At 38.6% G+C, this 16,224-nt stretch overlaps 1 non-coding gene across 1 annotated transcript; it reads right to left on the bottom strand.

The window, feature by feature from the left end:
- Nucleotides 1–7,256: 7,256 nt before the first annotated feature.
- LOC143546735 (small nucleolar RNA R71) lies at nt 7,257–7,358 on the bottom strand. The gene has a single exon (XR_013137640.1). It is a non-coding gene; the product is annotated as a small nucleolar RNA R71 (small nucleolar RNA).
- Nucleotides 7,359–16,224: the final 8,866 nt, after the last annotated feature.

Raw genomic sequence — 16,224 nt, 5'->3', positions numbered from 1 at the left:
TTTTAGTTTTATATTTTTAACTTGGAAATCTTATTTTAAGTTATTTTATATTTATTTTTAAGTTATTTTATTTTTAAATTTTGTTTTTATTTTCATTGATTTTTTACCTTTATTTTTCTTTAAAGTTTTTTTGCTTTGCGTCCCTCATGCAAAAGTTGTCAAATGTGTAGACCACAAAGATATATCTTGCATATATTTGAGTGTTTGGGTTCGGTGTGTAAATATTTTTCGGACTTAAATCTGACAAGACCCGAGCCCCAGTGCGGAATCGTGAATAATGGTCTTTATTAATGATGGAGCTCATATATGAGCTAGGATCGAATCGTATTCACTCTTGAAAGGTGTTTAGACGGATGAGTAATATTGGGAGAGAGCCTGAATCGATTACAATGAACAATAAACTGGATGAACACATATATGTAATCGAAACACAAACATAAAGAAAGATGTCGTGGTATGATTTCATTAATCAAAAGATTGTCATACGGGAGCACTCATACATACACATATATACAATAAAGATCAGTCACCTCCGGGAGAGCTCATCCTGCAGGCGGGGGCTCTCTCCTAGAGATAAAACCCTAATCTCACCTAATACACAATACACTCATACTAGAAAAATTAACAAATACATCTATTTATACTAGTCTAGCATGACTTGGTCTTCAAGCCATCCACCCTTGGTTGAGACCAAAGATATTATTATATTTTTCACCCACAATAATAATTCGATGCGTCGGTCTAGAAGATAAGTCCCAACAATCTCCCCCTTAGGCCGATGCCATCGAATTTCTTCCATGATCACCTCAAAAACCCGTTGTCTTTCGTTGAACTTCTCCCCCTCACGTTAAGCTTCTCCCATTGTTCATTTCGAATCATATCTCTTATATGACTTTTGGATACAGTTGTATGGGCATATGAACGAGGCTTTGAACTTCAAATATCAACTTCAAGTAGCAAGGTCATCACAAAAAGAAATAAACTCAATGTAATCATCAAATAATCTTCCATTCTTCAAACCCGTTTCTTTCCTTGTAACTCATCTTCAAACCTTTCTCTGAATCAAGATAGTATTCAAGTCAACCATAATCCATTCTTGATTGTCAAGTGACTGTTTTCATAGGAGGTTAAACTCTACTAGTCATCCGTTCGCCATGTTACTAGTGATGACTCTATCTTCTCAACCGTACTAGGAAATTTGAAAACTCACAAACAACAAACGTCTCTAAAGAATCTTGGATTATTGATCTTGATCAACTTTTCATTAACTTGAGTCTTCTCACTTGATTTGAAGCAATGAAATTCAAGAATTTTTACTCCCCAATTTCTTTGCAATTGTCTTTAAAAATGTGTCTCAAAACAAGTGTGGACGAAACAATCTTGACCATCCTTATCAAGATTGTTGATTCTGTAATAAACAAACATAAACAAAGTATTATGTTGGTTGACACTCATAAGTGATTAAATCCGTAAGCTTGGTCAACACTTGTTCTTGTAAAGCTCTTTGATGAAGTCGTGAAAAATTGATAAGGCTTTGATTTCCTTTTGCTTGTTGATGTTTGGATAAAATTTACCAAATAGCCCTGGTATATATCTTCCGTAAAGATCGGCTCGGTCAAATGGTCAACGACACCAAATATTTCAAAAGTTTCTTCAAAACTTGTAATTCATTCACGAGCGTGGATTATCAGTTCACGAGCACACATAATTCCTTTAAGTCCCTTCACAAGCACACTAATTTTTTTTTATCCGAGCATGCTCGAGAGCAAAGGTGTGCTCTAGAAAAGCACTTGTATTTTTCCTGTCTTTACTCGAGCATGCTCGAAAACACTTGTGTTTTTCTCGTCTTTCAGCGAGCATGCTCGAAAGCATAAGTGTGCTCGAGACAAAGTGTGCTCGAAAACACTTGTAATTTTTTTCTTTACCTGAGCATGCTCGAAAGCAAAAGTGTGCTCGAGACAGAGTGTGCTCGAAAACACTTGTATTTTTATTTTCTTTTCATGAGCATGCTCAGGAGCAAAAGTGTGCTCAAAGAAGGTTTGCTCGAGTAAAACAAAGTGTGCTCGATACCAAAAGATAGATTGTTTTGAGATAAACAAAGATGTGCTCGGGGTTCATGTGCTTGAATCCAAACTTCATATGCTCGAGATAAGATATGCTCGAGATAAGCTGTGCTCGAAGCAACACTTAGTCATTTTTCATACTCGAGACCATTCTTATATGCTCCAAAACATTGAGACTTCTTTTCTGCATCATCAAACAATGATTTTTTCAATGCAGAACCTGCTTGAATATTCACTTTGCATCTTCCATCTACTGCTACAAACAATGATTAGATTGCTCCTAGTACATGTTCATTCTTGACTTTTACACATCAGATTGTACCAGTAGCAATGTTTTTCAATATTACCATTTATTGTTCAAGCAACACATTTATATCAAAAACAAATAATAAGCACAAAAAACCCTTATCTTTCATATCGAGAAGCCCGCTTCATAATCTGAAAATAATCGTTGTAGCATCCGGTCATCTCGATATCAACCATCTATCTTCAATCTATCAACAGCCTTTACAGATCTAAAAATCATCTTCATGAACAGTTTTGCCCCAAAACGAGCTAAAAAACACTGTTACATCAAATCTGGATCGATATGACCGAATAAGAATGAAATTGATGTTGAATCTCCGAACGAGTCATCAACCTAAACATCAATCCACGTAAATTTTACCCAAATCATCAAATAATTTCAAAACCCTAAAAAATATTTTCAATAAACTTCATCGGTTTAACATCCATGGTGGATTCAAGAGCGAGATGAATTAGATTCAGAGGTTAGGCTGAACGATTCAATAACCTCAGCTCTGATACCAACTGACAAGACCCGAGCCCCAGTGCGGAAGCGTGAATAATGGTCGTTATTAACGGTGGAGCTCGGATATGAGCTAGAATCGAATCGTATTCACTCTTGAAAGGTGTTTGGATGGATGAGTAATATTGGGAGAGAGCCTGAATCGATTACAATGAACAATAAACTGGATGAACACTTATATGTAATCGAAATACAAACGTAAAGAAAGACGTGGTGGTATGATTTCATTAATCAAAATATTGTCATACGGGAGCACTCATACATACACACATACATACAATAAAGATCAGCCACCTCCAGAAGAGCTCATCCCGGAGGCGGTGGCTCTTTCCTAGGGATAAAACCCTAGATCTCACCTAATACACAATACACTCATACTAGACAAATGAACAAATACATCTATTTAACTAGTCTAGCATGACTTGGTCTTCAAGTCATCCACCCTTGGTTGAGACCAAAAATATTATTATATTTTTCACCCATAATAATAATTCGATGTGTCAGTCTAGAATATAAGTCCCAACAAAATCAGTAATTATTTTCAAAGTTTGGGGGTTGAGAGTGTAAATTTTTTTAAAACTCATGAGGTTTGACCATATCAAGAGATAGGCTGACCCTATGCATAGGGCCAACCCATAATCTCTTTCATTCATTCATTCATTCACTTTTTCAAAAATCCTCTCAACCTACTCTCTCTATCTAACTGCCTCTACCACCACCTTTCTCAAAACAATTTCACAAACAATCTGCTTTCATCTCTTGTTTTCACAACTTGATAAACATCTTCAATGGATCCTTCACCATTGGTATAACATAATTATTCGTGTTGATGATTTTTGTTTATGTTTCTCTTTCTCTTTATCTTGGTTTCGATCCATAGTGGATCTATAAACTGTTATGTGGTTGGACAAATCGATGTGTGTTAATTGTTATCGACATCTTAACTTACCTATGAACCGATTTAATTTTGTTTTTTGTACAAGATGAGTATACTTTTAACTTTTCTTTTGAATTTTTGGACTTTGGATGGAACAATTCAACTCTATTAAGTTTATGTTTGGATATGAAACTTGTTCCATTGGTGAATCAGGTCTAGGCGACTTCAGTTTAGTGTGGAATTGGGTTCTGGACGAGTTTGGGCTTTGAATAAAAAGCGTATTTAAATAGAATCGTGTTTCTGTTTAAATCGAATCGAGTTTCTATTTAAATTGAATCGAGTTTCCGATTTAAATCGAATCAAGTAGATTTAAATCGAATCGAGTTTCAATTTAAATCAAATCGAGTTTATGTTTAAATCGAATCAACATTCAAAATAAATCGAATCGAGTTTTATTTTGAATCGAATCGAATCAAATTCTCAAAATTCGATTGGATTTGTTCTAATTTGATTCGATTAATTCTGATTCAATTGGATTTGTTCTTACTCGACTCAATTCATTCCTATTTGATTGATTCATTTATTATTCGATTCTATTCATTTTGACTTGGAATTTTCAAACCTTTATGTTTTTCAAAAGTTATATACGACTCGATTTTTTTAATTTCGATTCGATTCCTTTACCCTTTGTGAAAATTTTCAGTTTGTAAAGTTTACTTTATAATTAATTTCTAGTTTTGTTTTCCTAACATTGACGGTTTTGCAGCAACATAGTATGTATTGTCATCTCGATCTTCCAAGGAATAAAAGGCATCGAGTATTTATTTCTATGATCAGAGGGCTGAGAGAGTCTCCACTCATGCATGCAATATGTGCCAATCCAGAGATCTATACATGATGGATTCAGGAGTTTTGAACAAATTCCAGGGCCATAAAGGATGGCAATGTCATTACCACCAAAGTAGCAAGCAAGAAACGTAAAATCACCGAAGAAGACGTGAGGCGGGCACTAAATATCTAAGATGCATCTGATCACTTCTTTGACAGATTGAAGAAGAAAGACTTGTAACAGTTCATGGATGCTTTTGGGTAAGACGTAAAATGGACTACTTGTGAGAAGAAACATTTGCCATCCTATTGGAAGTTTCTATTTCACATTACTATAACTGCTTGCCAAGCTGAGGACTGATTGGGTTCGGATTATGGCATGTCCTACAAACCAGACCAAGTTCAATTATTCAAGACATTTCTTCCTATGTATACAAGCAAACGCCTTGACCAACATTCCTTGGATGATGTATTCAAGATACATTCAGTTGATTCTAGACGATCTGATTCGTGTTGTTAGCTAGTGGAAATCACTAACAACACAAAGGATCTTAGATCTTGTTAGTGTTTGATTATTTGTTATATATGGAAGGTGATTGAGAGGATAAGATAAGAGAGAGTTGACGAATGACTTGTAGGGAAGCCGTTAAGCGACTTAAAAGATATAAATGCATTAGCTTAGCCAACTTAATTTCATGGAATTAGTTGACTACGGTTACTCATATTTGCAGGTATGAGGAGGTAGAGGATGAAACTACAAGAACGTGGGTGAAAACGGCGAAGAAAATGGAGTTGAAACAAGAAAGATAAATTGAGGAAGAGCTCCACCGTGGTCCACGGTGTTGACCGTGGGCCACGGTCAAACTGGCACCAAAACCAACAGAATGCACCGTACCGTGGCATTCCAGGCACCGTAACTAGACCGTGGTCCACGGTATGACTCGTAACTACCGAGTTTGGGCCACTTTTTAGGCCCTTTTTTGTTGCCTTTTGACATATCTTTCAATTGGGACGACCCTAGGGTGATTTTATGAAGAAGAAAACAATATTTTGGTGTTTCACTCATTAGTTTGATGCTTTTGATTCATACAAACAATATAATTGATGTGATGATGATTCACCACACCATGAGTAGCTAATTCCATTGGTGATCATCTTGGATGTAAGGTTTAATTGATACACTATGTTATGCTTTGATTTCTAGAATAATGACTTTGCAATGTTCGTTCAGTTGTTATGGTGTTTGATTAATTGTTTGTAAATTGTTGCTTGTGTTTAATCATAATCTAAACCGTACGTTCTTGGTGCCATTGGCAATTGAGATACCATGGGAAGAATTAGGGTTAAATATTAGCCAATTGATTACCGGGTAACAAACTTGCATTATATTAATCCAAGTACTTAGTTCCCTTTTATCACAATCAAGTAATTAAACATGAACTCTTTTCATGTGGTTCTTTCTAGTAAGCATGAATATTAGTGTTGATTTAAACCTGAAATCTAAAATGATCGCTTTCTCTTAATCACTTTACAAACCTTAATATTTGTTTGCAAGTGTTCTATTTCATTTTAGTTAATCTCAAAACCAAACAATAAAATCTGAATTTACTTTTTATGCAGTTTTAGTTTAATTTATTTTTTGATAAAGCTACTGGTAAACACACATTCCACAAACTCTCTGTGTTCAACACCCACTTACTGCTATCTATTTAGTTGTAATTGGTTTATTTTTGAGCGAGTCTTCGACCTCACGTTAAATTTCGGAGCCGTTGCCGGGAAGTAGTGCGCAACGTTTGTTAACTTTTATAGTTTTTGTTTATTTGTTATTGTCAGTTTTACGTGGGTTGTGTTAGTGTGCAGGTACTTACAGGTATATGCATACGCGAAGCTTTCGGTCTTCATCTCCGTTAGCTTTTGATCCCGAAATTGAACGAACTTTCCGTCAGAATCGAATTCTTCAACGGGAGAATAAGATTATTGGATCTCCTAGCAGACAAAGTCGAGCAACTGACACAACAATCATTGCTTCGGGTCAATCTTTACCACCTATGCCACCACCTATCAATCTAGAAAACCCTCCATCCAATGAGCCTAAAGTTGTTACCACTACAAGCCTCACGAGTGAACCCACCTCAAATGTGTTTAGCTTTCAATCACCAGCTAACATTCCACCCTTAAGCAATTGTATGCCTATTCAAGGACAATCATTAAACTCACCACAACAATCACCTTTCCAATCTCAACAACATCCACTCTTCAATCAACAACCATATACATTACCTCAAGACCCACCTATAACTCATACTTCACCGGGTTCTAGGTCGGGCCCACATCTATTTGGAGGGCCACGTTAGGTTATAATAGTGAAGTGTATGAAGAGTATGAAGAGGGATATTCAAGTGGGGTTGATAGGAATCAATTGAGGGTTCAAAGTCAATTCGGTTATGTACCCGAACAACAACCGCAACAAACTTTGAAACAATGGGGTGGGCCACATGTTAATCAAGAACAACTGCAACAACCACATCCATTGCAACAAGTTCCTCAACAACTAACGCCCCAACCACAATTTCAACAATATGCACCACCAAGGCCCGTGTATAGGCAAATGGGCCAACCAAGAGTACCATTGGTTTGAGAACTTTTCAACAAAAATTTCAACAAACTTCTCTAATGATGCAAGATGAAGTTTGAGAACTTTTCAACAAAAATCATGTGAGATGTTTCATGAAGCATTTGAGCGGTTTAATATGATGATCAAGAATTGTCCTCACCATGGTATTGCTCTTTGGGAATTGTTGAATGCTTTTCATGAGAGGTTGAATACGGAAGATGAGCGGGATTTGATGTCGATTACAAATGGTACATTTGGCACTAACTATGAACAAGATGATTGGGCCTTTTGGAGCAAGTGTTGGTCACATCAAAAAGGCTCAAACTGCAAGAAGAGAAAGGCCGGTATTTGGAAGACCGCAAGTACAAGCCATGGAAAATGGAGGAGTACAAACCACGAATCAAGTAATTGATGTTTAAACTAATTGTAACGAATTGGGTCATGCAGCGGATGTGTGTATGGTGGGACAAGAACAAGTGGATCTGTGGATGAAGTGAATGTGATTCAAGGTCAAGGGGGAGGTGGTAGAAACTATAACATGAAGTTAAACACTTACCACCCCGGATTGAAAAATCATCCAAATTTTCGTTATGAGAATCCGGCTACTCAATCCAATCCGAATTTCCAAGGGAATCAAGGAAGTTATGTTACACACCAACAATACAACAATCAAGGCTTTCAAAGTAAATTTTAACAAACCGGAAGTGGTCAAAGTTCTTCAAGTGGGAATGAAGTCATGGATATGCTTAGGATGATGCAACAAGACATGCAAAGGAGAAATAAACTTGATGAAGTGTGCATGCAAAAGGATGAAGTCTGTGACAAAGCTATTCAATCGTTGACCACTCAAATGGGTCAACTTGCAACCGATGTTGAGAAATTGAAGAAAAAAAGCTCGAGCTTAAAGAAGGGGAACATTGTTGGTAAGTCTTTTACCTAATTTTGGAATTTCTAGTGTTCAAGTTGATCCAACACCACAGCTTGTTGAGGGGGTGGTGGAAGATATTAGTGATGAGATTGAAAATGTGGGTAATTATGAAACAATTTTTCAAAATAACTCTGAATTACAACCGAATGAAATATCTTTTTGTGAAAATTGTTCTTGTGATAAATGTTTAAATGACAAATTAACCAAAATAAAGGATGAGAGGGTTAATAATAATATTATCCCGAGTAAACTTCAAGACCCAGGAGTGTCCCTTTTATCAATCCAAATTGGTGAATTTAAAACTGATTGGGCATTGCTGGATCTTGAAGCTTGTGTTAGTATCATGCCCGGTAGTTTATATGATCAGTATGAGTTTGGTCTGCCAAAAAGTAAACACCACCGTGGTTTTAGCGGATCAAACCCATATACTTCCCTGAGGCATGATATATAATGTGATGGTACATGTGGAGGATTTATGTCACCCAGTTGACTTTTTAGAACTTAATTATGCTAAAAATGTAACTAATAGCAACCCATAGTCATATTGGATAGACCCTTCCTCACCACTTCACTTGCAGTAATTGATTGTGCTAAAGGGACACTGGGAATTAAGTGGGAATCGTGATAAACGGTTATTATTATTTGAAAATACTACTGACCCTATTATTGACAAGGAAAGCCTGAAGGCGGATTTGGTTAACAAGTGTGTATCCTTGAGCAAGAATCACACAAAAATGGAGTGTTTTATGATTGACAGGTTTGTTGAGAAGAAAGAAGTTGAGCATCAACAGAGTGAGAAGGTGGCAGAAAAAGGTGGCCGTCCAAGAAAGACAAAAACGAGACATCCACCAAACCTAAATGATCCAGGGTGAAGGATGAGGATGTTCGTGCCCGACCCTGGTTTGCATGAAGACTGACAACAGTTGCTTGAACAAAAGCGTGCTTATAACGAGAAGGCTGCACGGAAGTGGGCTAGTCACCCACCTTGAATGTCATAAAAGTTTCAAAAAAGTGGTAATTGTACATTTTGTATATTTTTATTTTTATTTTGCATTATAATTTCTAGTTTGTTTGTTATTAATGGTATTTTAAGTTACCATCTTAGCAAAAACCAAGTGTAGAGAAATTCTTGTGGATTTCTCTTCGACACTATGTTGGGGACAACACGGGTTTTTCATGAATGGAATTTGAGTTTTAATTAGTAATGTCTTTTTTTTATTTTCTGAAAACCATACATTGGGGACAATGTATCCCAAGTGTGGGTATGGGGGAATTTTTCGTTTTCAAAATTTTAAAAAATATATAAATAAATAAATAGAAAGAAAATTGAAAAGTGGTAAGATGGCGGGGTAAAGTTTTGGTCCCTTTTCATGGTCACAATTCCCTTAAATTCAAGTTTGCTTAGTTGTTTTAAAAACGAGGTTGTGTAGTATTCTAGTCAATGTTAGCATACTTTCGTTATAATACCTGCATAGCATGTCCATATTCACTTGTGTATTGGAAAAGTGAAAATGGTGATGGATTGGTTATTCTCAGTTAGAACTTGTGCGATCAATGCATTTTGAGACCTTAGCTTGGCATAAGTGCAAAAGTGATAGAGGCAATTAGGTTTAAGCCTTGTCTAGATGAGCGCGAGTGTGGGTTTTGGGGGTTGGGCCTCATACATTACACATTTGAGCGTGGGCAATGAGAGGGGCGAGAGGTTGGTTCCCTTAGAAAACTTTATTAGACCTATTCTTGTTATTCGATCAACCCCGATGTTATTTTGTGAGACGATCCGGCTTAGTAGGTATTTCTTTGTATTTGTATTTTTATTTGTATTTGTGTTGGTACTAATCAATAGAGAATAGTAGGTATTATGTTTATATGCAAGTTTAAAATGTTAAAAAAATGAAAAAAATGTTAAAAAAAGAGAGAAAAATAAAGAAAAAAGTTTGGATTCAATGTCCAAGGTAGTGTGCATCAAGTGTTGAGATGCAAGTTAGTAATGTATATAGTTCTTTATTTTATTGTTTATTTAGTTTTGATGTAATAAGCTGGATCAGATCGCGTGAGCTACTTTCAATATTCTCGTTCCATACCCTTACACCTAGCCCCGTTATAACCCTTTTTAAGTCCTCTTGATTTGTATTTGTGTCAAAGCATATATAGGTGGAGATTTGATGGTAGTACAAGTGTATGCGAGGAGAATTGGTTATGATTGAATACATGTGAATGATCACCGAGAAGAGAGTTAATGTGTGGAGGTGTGTTATGTGTGGATAAAAACCAAAATCATGTTAGGTTTGATTAGAATTCTATGGTTTAAATATAGTATCAAGTATACTAGTACAAACCTATAGTAACGAGGGAAGAGGGTATGACTTGGAACCTTAACTAAACCGGAATTGTTGGTATGTATGGTGGTTGTAGTTTAAAAACAGTTGCTGTTTGAAGTGTTGCTTGGGGGCAAGCAACGGTTAAGTGTGGGAATGTGATGAGTGACTTGTAGGGAAGCCGTTAAGCAAGTTAAAAGATATAAATGCGTTAGCTTAACCAACTTAATTTTCATGAAATTAGTTGACTACGGTCACTCATATGTTTACAGGTAGAAGGAGGTAGAGGATGAAATTACAAGACGTGGGCGAAAACGACGAAGAAAACGGAGTTGAAACGAGAAAGATATGAAGAAAACAAGAAATTGAGGAAGAGCTCCACCATGGTCCACGGTGTTGACCGTGGCCCACGGTCAAACTGGCACCAAAACCAACATAATGCATCGTACCAACTGGACCGTGGTCCATGGTCCGACTCGTAACTGCCGAGTTTGGGCCACTTTTAGGCCATTTTTGGCTGTCTTTTGACATATCTTTCAATTGGGACGACCCTAGGGCGATTTTGTGAAGAAGAAAACAATATTTTGGTGTTTTCAATCATTGGTTTGATGCTTTTGATTCATACAAACAATACAATTGATATGATGATGATTCACCACACCATGAGTGGCAAATTCCATTGGTGATCTTCTTGGATGTAAGGTTTAATTGATACACTATGTTATGCTTTGATTTCTAGAATAATGGCTTTGAAATGTTTGTTTAGTTGTTATGATGTTTGATTATGTAGGTTCCCTGGACGGATCACACGAGATATCCCGATATACACAGGTGCGGAATCCCTGTGTAGATCGTTACGGACGTAGAACACACACACACGAACACACGAACACGATACGAACGAACACACGTTATATTAATAACTCAAACCGTGATCCTTACAGACTCTCGACCTCACGTCACTTGACTCACTGAATTACACGTAACTCTTACTAACTGACCAACACTAAAACCGTAATCCGTAATCTATATAAATACACGACAACTTCGCCTCGGGCGAAGTTGTCCATAACTTCGCTCGTTCAACAAGTTCGCCTAGGCGAACTTGTCAACAACTTCGCTTGGTTAACAAGTTCGCCTAAGCGAACTTGTCAACAACTTTGCTTTAAACAAACAAATACATAAACAATATTACAGACTCGATTACAGACATTAGACATATGAACTACTGACATTTATGCATCAACAGACTCCCCCTTGGCAGTAGCTTCATATCTTGTTCTTTCAGCTCTTGTCTCGTAATCCTGTATCTTCACGCGTGCACTCCTTCTCTAACACACACCGTGACTACTCGCTGATATTTCCTTGCTTCATCCTTCCAAGCAGGAATATAGAATATCTTCTTTTCATTCAACACTTGCAGATCAGCTTTCGATAAGTTAACAAGATGCATCGGATCATACACCCTCAGCACTTCTTGTTCATCTTCGTCTTCCATCACGGCTTCAGCAGTCTGACAATCAACGTACCACCATTTTAGATTCTTCAACACATCTTGAGGCATAGTCTTCATTGGAACCTCCTTGATGCATCGGATCGGTTTGTACTTCATCACCATCCATGGCTTGCCATCTGCTCTCATTCCCCTTTCTGTATCCTCCACGAGCTTTCCCTTCTGTGGCTTTAATAATTCAAACTTCTTCTCTTTTATGCTTTCTTTTCACACGATCTTCCCAATCACTCTTGCCATGTTGTCGTCACTTCTATTTATCAGCCCAACCTGGCCAAATCCTTCACCTCACATTCCGGCAACGTATTGAGAGATCTCAGAGTTCTTTTGAAGTATTGAATACCATCATAACGCTTCACCACAAACAACTTTATCTGTTCATCATATATCCAACAGATAATTCCCTTCTTCGACTCAGCATAGCCTTTGATGTTATAACTCTTCTTGAACATGGCTGGAACAGCAGGCTTCTTGGTCTTAATAAACCAATGAGCACAGCCTTCCTTCCACCTAGGCTGCTCCTCCCACTCAGTCTCATCCATATCAGTACCCATGTCGGCTTTCTCAACATCAGGGATCTCGTGTTCAACGTCTTCTACTACTATCTCTCCTTCCTCAATCTCACTCTCAATCTCAATCTGCTCACCGATCTTCTCAATCACATCACTCGGCAGCACATCTTCATCAAACAACACATCATCGCTGAACATATCATCGTCAAGTTCCTTCAGCGCATCAATCACGTCATCCTCAACCAACACCACATCATCACCACCAGCCGCGTCGGTAGACTCCCCCTCGGCTGTGGAAGTACCAAGAGTTTGAGAAGTTCTTGGCAGCTCACCACCTGCATCTTTCGATGCATTGGGATCATCGTCTCGGTCATTTCTTCTTTTCGTCCTGAGTTCGTCGCCCTTACAGCTCATCTCCCCCTGAGATGCCAAGAACTCCTTCAAGGCATCTATAATTTTCCCATGCTCAACCAGGAGGGATGACTGTAGTTGATTTGCTTCCACTAGGCTTTGAATAGTCTTCGATTGCTCTGCCACGATCCGCTCTAGTGAAGTTATTCTCTCTGAGTCTGACATAGGCGTAGGCGAGACATCAGAAGCAGGCGTAACCGCAGGTGGTACCATACCTGATAACCCTGCAGTAGTGATGACCGTTGACTCTACAAATCGTGCAGCTACCACCGACTGAGTAAGCATTGGAGGTGGTAGAGACACGATCTCCGGAGTTGACGTCTGGATAGCAGTGATGGATGGAATGCCAGCAGATGATGTAGCCACCACGGGAACATCCGCAGCGCTTATACCTGTAACCTGTACAGAAGTAGGAACGATAGACATACCAGACAGTGCGGCCGGAGCAAAACGTACCGTCCTTGAAGTCTCTCCAGCTCCCATGCCAGCACCTGTCCTTTCCCGTCTTGATCTTCTTATCAGCTTATGTATGTCTTCTTTCTCTTCCGACTCATCATCATCCTCCGTTCTCTTTCTCTTCCCAACAGTTCTCTCTCGAGAAACCATCAACCGTCTCCCCTCATTCATAATCTCATCCAAATCTGAGTCAGCCATCGATGTAGCTGCTCTAGTAGCACTCACACCCGAACCTTGTACAGCCGAGACCTGCACCTCTTCAACTTGATCCATATCGAAATAGCCTTGACCTCCAAAAACAGCGTCAAGATCTATATCCTCTGCAGTCGACACAACAGGCACAGCAGGTGGAGCTTGAGTTGCTATTGCCTGTCGCGGTTGAGGATCTCTGAACTCGTCCCCACCAGCAGGAACATACTCCGGGTTGACTAAAAATCCAAACAGTGGAGTATGCCTGGGACGACGTTCGGGGTTGCTCCTCGCACTCGAAGTGCGGCATTGAGCAAAGATACGTTTGCTCACAGATTCCACGTATCTTATCGGGCGTCTCTGAGGTAGATTCGGAGCCACATGGTTCAATATCATCTGGATAAAACGTGGGTACATAATGAACCGCTCCCGAGACATCGCCCTTCTTTGCCTGTCAATCTCGTAAAAGACCATCTGACTGAAACTGAAGCGTTTATTGTAAGTCAGTGCAGTCATTGCAGACTGCATGGTCGCACCCATACCGTCAGTGCCCGCCTTCCTCCCAGACATGCAAACTATCATAACGTGCATGAGGAAGCGCCACTGATCTAGAAGGAAACCCTTCCTCCTCTGGGTATCACCTAATGGACCAGAGTAGCCCATTCGGAGAAACGCTCCATCACGGAACGGAGCCACGAACTCTGTAGGGTCATCCCTAGTCTCTTCACCAAATCGTAAAGCCACCCGTATCTGTTCAGAATTGAACTGAACTTGCTGATTGTTCACAGTCGCTCGCATGACCGGGGGCTCAACACGACAATCATATTCTACCGTCTGCCAAAAGTCTTCGATATTTGGTAGAGATATCGGCAGAGTGTTTGTGATGGCATGAAAAATCCTCGAGCGTAGGAGGAAAGTTATGATCTCGCGGTAATCGTCCACACCGCTCGCCTCCGGGTCTAAAGTGATGTACATATTGTGACCCGGGAAAAATTGACGTTGGTTATCACCATCGTCTCCTCCTGCACCACCAGCACCCGCTATCGCAGCCATATCTGCAACAAACTAAACAAGTTAGATAAACGTTAATGGATAACACAAGGTCGCTGGTTACCATGAGCGAAGTTGTGATAAACTCTGTATAGGCGAAGTTAAAGTTGAGGCGAAGTTGGGAACAACTTCGCTTCAGCTTTAAGTTCGTCTAATTAATATTAAGTAAAAATGATCTTAGGCGAAGTTAATGTTAACTTCGCCTCATCACATCGCCTCAGGCGAATTTAAGTTTTAGGCGAAGTTACGGATAACTTCGCCTCAGGCGAACTTAAGCTTCAGGCGAAGTTACGGATAACTTCGCCTAAACCCTAACTTCGCCTGAATCTGAAACGGCGACAGTGAGGATAATTCAAAATTCAAAATCCGATGTTTCGGCTAGTTTAGACGATTAAGGACTCCGAATAACATGGTTTTAAGGTTATCTAGACGATCAGAATAGTTCTTAACACGTAAAAACAAGATTTGAAAACGGTTTTTAAATTCCGATGGTCCGAGGTTTCGAAATCGGTCCAAACGACCCCTCATAAGCATGAATGAACATAGAATACATAATAAATCGACATCTCGAACCTTGAACGTAATGAAATCTGGGAAAAAATAACTCGGAATCGAAATAAAACAACAAGTTCGCCGGAGAATCGGTAAGTTCGCCGGATAAGTTCGCTGGATATTGAAAAGTGATGAACAGTTTACCTGTTGAACATCCTTATATAGGGTCTGGGTTATACAGGCGAAGTTACGAATAACTTCGCCTAGGCGAAGTTATTCACAACTTCGCCTATTTAACAACATCGCCTATATTTACAAAATCAAACCTTATAATTTGAACATTTTTCAATTAACTCTTTAAAACTTCCCTTTAAGGAATAAATGACATGATCAATTCTAAGTAACCAGTTAAAAAATCATAAAACTGTCTAAGTACAAGAACTTAAAAAAAAATTAAAGTATAAGGGATCAAATTTCAGTCTCGATAGGGACTGCTACGTTTTAGAAAAGATCCGAACAGGAATCATACTAATTACGTGACTGTCACATAGATCCGTGTTTAGCTGTATTATGACATATAGAGACAGGTTGTAAGCAAGTATAACTTAAAGTGGTTTTCATCGTTTCTGTGATACGAGTTATATTCAATTAAGCCTCAAAGTTTAAGTGGGCAACAACTCAGAAATATTGATGCCTCCTATCTATCCTCAAAGCGTATTTGGCTTTCCCCAAGTCACCCCGAATTGACTTCGACCCATAGTGTCTGATTAAGTTGTAAGTATTCTTGATCTGCTTCCCGTTCTTCTCTCTTACTCAATGATTGTGAAGTCTTGATTTTGTCATCACTAATATGTTTCAATAACTCCAAATATTTTTATTTTTTTTTTATTTTTTTTTTTTTTCAAATAAACATAGACTTCAAAGAAGAAATTAACTGCAAGTCCCGAATCTGGATCACTGCAGTATCTTGAGACGCTATCTTCACGGGAATCAGAACACACATGGGCTCGTGTATGACTGGGTAATCGCTTTTCTGCCTATCATTGGGAAAGATATATATGAAGACATGCAAAACTCTTAAGGAGTTTCCACGTAAAATCAAGTAGATTTAGTTTGTATCACGTCTACTTTTACGCACCATAAAAAGTTACCTTGACATACAATGACTGTC

This window comes from Bidens hawaiensis, unplaced genomic scaffold (assembly GCF_021521415.1).
Source record: "Bidens hawaiensis isolate Kalapana, Puna unplaced genomic scaffold, B.hawaiensis_p1.1 tig00014461_1, whole genome shotgun sequence".
NCBI classification, from domain to species: Eukaryota; Viridiplantae; Streptophyta; class Magnoliopsida; order Asterales; family Asteraceae; genus Bidens; species Bidens hawaiensis.
This window is presented reverse-complemented; position numbering and strand designations above follow the sequence as displayed.